This window comes from Nematolebias whitei, chromosome 20 (genome assembly GCF_014905685.2).
Source record: "Nematolebias whitei isolate Nwh7 chromosome 20, NemWhi1, whole genome shotgun sequence".
NCBI lineage: Eukaryota > Metazoa > Chordata > Actinopteri > Cyprinodontiformes > Rivulidae > Nematolebias > Nematolebias whitei.
The window spans coordinates 4,498,603-4,503,897 of record NC_056517.1 but is presented as its reverse complement, the minus strand read 5'-3'; the positions used below and the strand labels follow the sequence as shown (position 1 = coordinate 4,503,897).

Below are 5,295 nucleotides of genomic sequence, written 5' to 3'. Positions count from 1 at the left end.
AAAAATATATATATATATATATATATATATATATATATGACTTCTTCAGTCTGAGGAGCTGTACTAAGCTCAGTTTTATAAATAGCACATTCTCATAGTGGATTTGGGTGTGGGGGAAATGTTTTAAAAGAATAAAACCATAAACTATGCAGACCTATGTGATTTTATTCAAATTTTTTTAATTGTGGAAAAAATAATTAAGTATAGAAATAAAGCAAAAAGTTAAAGTGAGTATTTGCAAAATAAATGACAGGAAAACAGCTAAAACTAGTCGTTTGTTGTTGTTTGTACAACAACCAATGAAATTCAGTTAAATGTCAGTTTTGGTCAAAGCTTGAAAGAGCTGCTGCGAAGGAACCAAAGAGCCACATGTGGCTCCAGAGCCGCAGGTTACAGACCTCTGGTCTACACAAAGGTGCAAAGGTGGCGTTTCGATTTTTTAAATATAAAATCCATCCATCCATTTTCTTCCGCTTGTTCCGAAGTCGGGTCGCGGGAGCAGCAGCTTGAGCATGGAGGTCCAGACATTTATTTCCACAACCATCTCTTCCAGCTCTTTTGGGAGGATTCCAAGGCGTTCCCAGGCCAACCGAGAGACATAGTCTCTCCAGCGTGTCCTGGGTCTTCCCCTGGGTCTCCTCCCAGTCGGACATGCCCGAAGCACCTCTCTAGAGAGGCGCCCAGGGGCATCTTTACCAGATGCCCAAACCATCTCAACTGGCTCCTCTCGATGTGGAGGAGCAGCGGTTCTACTCTGAGTCTCTCCCGGATAACCGAACTTCTCACCCCATCTCTAAGGGAGAGTCCAGCTACCCTGCAGAGAAAACTCATTTCAACCGCCTGTAGCCGCGATCTCATTCTTTCGGTCACTACCCAGAGCTCATGACCATAGGTGAGGGTAGGAATGTAGACCGACCGGTAAACAGAGAGCTTTGCTTTACAGCTCAGCTCTCTCTTCACCACAACGGACCGGTACAGAGTCTGCAATACTGCAGCTGCTGCACCAATCCGTCTGTCAATCTCACACTCCATTCTTCCCTCACTCGTGAACAAAACCCTGAGATACTTGAACTCCTCTACTTGATGCAAAACCTCACCCTCGACCTGAAGAGAGCAATCTACCCTTTTCCGGTTGAGGAGTATGGCCTCAGATTTGGAGGTGCTGATTCTCATCCCAACGGCTTCACACTCGGCTGCGAACCGCTCCAGGGAGAGCTGAAAATCATGGCACGATGTCGCCAACAGGACCACATCATCTGCAAAAAGCAGAGATAGAATCCTGAGGCATCCGAACCGAAAACTCTCCGCCCACTGGCTTCACCGAGAAATTCTGTCCATAACAGTTATGAACAGAATCGGTGACAATGGGCAGCGCTGGCAGAGTCCAACTCCCACCCTGAAGGGGTCCGACTTACTGCCGGCAATGCGAATCAAGCTCTCTCACTGCTTGTAGAAGGACTGAATAGCCCATAACAACGGGCCTCCAATCCCATACTCAGGGAGCACCCCCCACAGTGTACCCCCAGGAACACGGTCGAATGCCTTCTCCAAATCCACAAAACACATCTAGACAGGATGGGCAAACTCCCATGACCCCTCGAGGACCCTAGTGAGGGTAAAGAGCTGATCCAGTGTTCCACGGCCAGGATGGAACCCACATTGTTCCTCCTGGATCTGAGATTCGACCAACGATTGGACTCGCTTCTCCAGTACCCCTGAATAAACCTTACCAGGGAGGCTGAGGAGAGTGATGTCCCTGTAATTGGAGCACACCCTCCGGTCCCCCTTTTTGAAGAGGAGAACCACCACCTCAGTCTGCATTGCCCCCGATGTCCACGTGACGTTGCAAAGGTGTGTCAACCAAGACAGCCCCACAACATCCAGAACCATAAGGAAATCAGGGTGAATCTCATCTACTCCCGGAGCTCTGCCACCTCGGAGCTTTTTAACTACCTCGGCGACTTCAGCCACAGTTATGAACGGATCAACCCCAAAGTCCCCCAACTCCGCTTCCTCCATGGAAGACGTGCTGATGGGATTGAGAAGGTCCGAGGAGTATTCCTTTCATCTCCCGACGACATCACTGGTTGAGGTCAACAGCACCCCACCTTCACTGAACACAGTGTTCGTAAAGTGCTGCTTTCCCCTCCTCAGCAGTCTGATGGTTTGCCAGAATCTCCTCGGAGCCGACCGAGAGTCTCTATCCAAGGTCTCACCGAACTCCTCCCACATCCGAGCTTTTGCCTCAGAAACAGCCAAGGCTGCGGACCGCTTGGCTCTCCGGTACTCCTCAGCTGCCTCCGGAGTCCCAGTGGCTAACAAGGCCCGATAGGACTCCTTCTTCAGCTTGACAGCCTCCCTAACCGGTATAAAATCCTTTTTCCAGAATTACTGTTTGGAGGCACAAAGCTGAAATGTTTTGAGAACTTCTTAGTGTTGATAAAAAACGTTCCTCTATGGATGGAGTGTAAGCAAAGTAAAGAAGCAGTGGAAACCCAGAGAACCTAAATCTTTTGAGGACTGGGGGCAAAATAAATAAAAGTAAATAACAAAATAAACCTGCGTCCAGGTCAGCTCTCGTACGTTGGCTCTGATCCTCGAGAGCTTCTCAGGACTCGGCGCGTCTCATTGCCTGCCTCGTGTTTTTGTCGAGGGAAGCTTCTAGAACAGGACATCCAGCCGGACTGAAGAAGTGTTTGATAGTGATGTTGTCACGACAGCAACAGAAAAGCTGCTTGGTCTTCACTCAACCCCAACCATCAAACAGTGTTTACAGGCTGTCGGGGCCGCAGGCCTCATCTGAGCTCTGCTCAGGGAGAAAATCTCAAACAGGAAGAAGATTTGACGACGGGCTGTAAATTCACCCACTCATCTGGACGAGTCTTGATTTGGTAACTAAAGTCAACCTTGTGACTAAACAGCTCCGATCTGATAATAAATCAATAAATCTGGGGTCAGTTGGTGGTTTTAGTTTTAAAGGAAGCAGAAAAAATTTATTTCCTGACTCACTAACAAGCTTTAAGCTAAAACACTCAACGTTTAACAGCAACTCGCACAAACCAGACTGGAACAGATCCACAGAACTGCATCTGGTCTGCCGGCAGCATTTTAGTAGCACAAAGTTTTTATTCAGGTCAGTTTAAAACAACAAACGTTTTATGTTGTTTTGTGTTCAGGCTGCTGTTTAACACACCATATAATATTATATATGGTCTCCAGTCCATCACAGGGACACACAGACACAAACGAGACAAACAACCATTCACTCTCTCTTTCACCTAGGGACAATTTAGAGTTACCAGTCAGTCTAACATGCATGCTTTTGGTCTGTGGGAGGAAACAGGAGTACCTGGAGAAAACCCACACATGCACAGAGAGAACATGCAAACCACCAAGAAAGGCTTCCGGCCAGGATTTGAACCGGCGACCTGCTCGCTGAGAGGCAGCAGCTCTATCAACTGAGCCTTACACAAAAACAGATTTTTTTTTTGTTTGTTAAATTTTTGCCTTCATGTGCAAAAAATAAATTACTTAAACAATTCAAGATTTTTCAGTCAGGTCATCTGGATATTTTCTTTTTTTTTTTTTTTTTGTGCTGAAACGTTTCGCCTTGGATCCAGAAGGCTTCATCAGTCAAGGAAACACACAACAAAACTGATTCTTCCCCCAACAGCTTACTCCAAAGTGGAACAAACCAGTTCTGTTGGTGATAAGTTGGTCTCTTTGTCACGCCCCCTCCTCCATTGCCGGCCCTCTTCCTTGTTGCCAGTCGTGTCAAACTGGTTGAAAACAACAAAGTCCAACAACAAAGACCTGACTGAAAAATGTTGGATTGTGTACCTGGATTATTGAGCATGGGCTTTGTTACTTCAACAATTCTGTATAGATTTATTTTCTAAAGTTTCAAATTCAATATTTTTCCATGTAGTATTTATATAACACTAAATGAAGTGCTTTATTTATTTATTTTTTAAGTTTTATTGCATGTTATGTGGCTCTGAAGACATTGGGTTTATTAGGAAATGGACTGTGGTGACTGGCTCCGTAGAGCAGCCATTTAATCAGTTTCAAGTTTTCTTAAAATATTCCCACTTGTGTTTTCAATTCTGAGAACTTGGCCAAATTAACAGCAATGCTGAGATATTTTAACAGTCATTTTCTAAGTAATAGATAATATTTAGAGAGACGAGTGAGTGAAATAAAACCACAGGCTGCAGGTCTTCATTCAGTTTTTATTCTTTATTTGTTTATCTCCATCCATCTTTGGACAGCTTCCTCCCAGAGACACTTCCTGTTTTCCTGCATCAGTAAACATGGAGTCATGTTTCTGAAACCTGACTCTGGGCGGTGGGGTCAGCTGGTCAGAGGGTGACCGCTGTGACAGATCCCACTCGTCACAATGCCTGCTGGAAACGTCAACGCAGGAAGCCCAGTCCGTCCACTTCGCTCCGCTCGTCACCAAGTGGGAAAAATAAAAGCCAGGCTTGGTTTTCCTGTGATTGTGCAGCGATGTGTGAGGGTAAACGAGCTCCGGGGACAAAACTACGCTGACCTTTTGTGTGTTCGCTCGTCATCACGACTGGATAGAAAGCAGCCAGTGGCAAAATATGTTTTTAGGAAACGGTCACGTGACGAGCTGCGCTGCTGCAGGCCATGGCACTGTCAGAGGACGGTTTATTGTCAGAACGCCTCGTAACGCTGCACAATGTTTATTTGGGTCAGCCAGCTGGACGCGGGGCCTTTTAGTCACATTTATGGAGACGTGAAATTTAGTTTATTTTAGTAAAAATGACTCATTAGAGCAGGGTGTCCAAACGTTTTCATTTATGGGCCAAAAACAATCAGATGAAAGGACTCGTGCCACAAAAATATAAATTTTACTCTCAACGTGAACAATACTTTGGAAAAGGACAAAAGTTTACTGATTTTGATGGAGAAAGAGTTAATTTGTTGTAGTTGCAAAACATTAAAAGCCTCATAAACATTAATCTTCTATTTTTTTTATTAAAATAGTTTAATTTATTTGATTTGTTGGGTCTATGTTTGTTGTTTTCATGTGTTTGGAAAGTTCATTTTTGTCTGTTCTCAACAACAAAAGCATAATTTGAGTATAAGTGTCCTTTTAAAAGAGGGTCGATGGTCCAAAAGGCTGATCCAAGTTCTGAAAAATCATCCAGCTGTCAGTCACTACACTGATTCATTAAAGGTTTGATAAAGTTGATCAACTCGTATGTAGATGATACCGTGTTATATTCATTAAAAACTGTCCACTTTCCCTCTAGATTATTTTATCAA

At 44.6% G+C, this 5,295-nt stretch overlaps 1 protein-coding gene across 1 annotated transcript in view; it reads left to right on the top strand.

Moving 5' to 3' along the window:
• The window catches only part of avl9 (AVL9 homolog (S. cerevisiase)), a 30,641-nt gene that overhangs the window by 23,240 nt on the left and 2,106 nt on the right, over nucleotides 1-5,295 (top strand). The window lies entirely within an intron of this gene.